Here is a 1,070-nt window from a genome sequence, read left to right on the forward strand (position 1 = left end):
GAACTATATATATATATATATAGTGTTTATGATATGCCTATAATCTCTATAGAGTGAAAAATGTGTTGTACATACGTTTAACTTGTTCCGAATATATACATTATTTTGAAAACAAGTGAAGTGCATCCTGTTCATTTATCGTTGAGTTTATCACCAACAAGTCACAGATACCTACTGTAGAAGAATCCTAAGCCCAACTACAACATAGTATGTATTTATACTATTAAGAAATATAAGTAAAAGCCTTTTATTTTGACAGAGTGGTGAAAAAAGAACTATATATATATATATTAAATTCTGACGCACATAATTATTAAATTTAAGACTTTGATTATTACTATGAAGTTGATGACACATTGTCACTCTCAGGTGGTTTGCTCGCGAACTGACTGCATGCTATTTATACCAAAGCGCCCTCTGGCGCCACTAGCAACGCACTCTCGAAACAACTTCAGTTGCAATGGCGACCTGATAACTTGCCCTCTGGTTCCACTTTGTGGAACATTGACGTCATCTTATCGACCTCTCCTTGCCTGAGATCGACACACTTGTCAGCCTCTGGTGGCGCGATGCTCAACAATCCAGATAACTACTTTCGTGTATTATCAATAATTTGAGATCAAAGCAAAAAAAAATACAACTTGTTTTACTATTCAGAGATACGAATATTTTCATCGAGGAAAGTTAGAACCTTTATTAACCTCGTGTATTATCAATATTTTTAGATCAAAACAAACTAACTACAACTTTTATGGGCTCATAAAGGAAGGAATGAAACTCGACTGTATGCTGTGATCAAATTGTTTGTTTGTTTGTTTGAAGTTAAGCACAAAGCTACACAATGAGCTATCTCTGCTCTGCCCACTACGGGTATCGAAACCCGGTTTCTATCGTTGTAAGTCCGCAGACATATCGTTGTGCCACTGGGGGCGCTGTGATCAAGATAAAGTCTTGTAAACACATTTCCATTTTTTTTAACTGACTGAGTCGGATTATTGAAACCACATTTCGGTTTTCACACAAATACGTTTTAATATATATACAACAGTACAATTTACAACCACAATTAT

The sequence above is a fragment of the Limulus polyphemus genome, unplaced genomic scaffold (assembly GCF_000517525.1).
Source record: "Limulus polyphemus unplaced genomic scaffold, Limulus_polyphemus-2.1.2 Scaffold794, whole genome shotgun sequence".
NCBI lineage: Eukaryota > Metazoa > Arthropoda > Merostomata > Xiphosura > Limulidae > Limulus > Limulus polyphemus.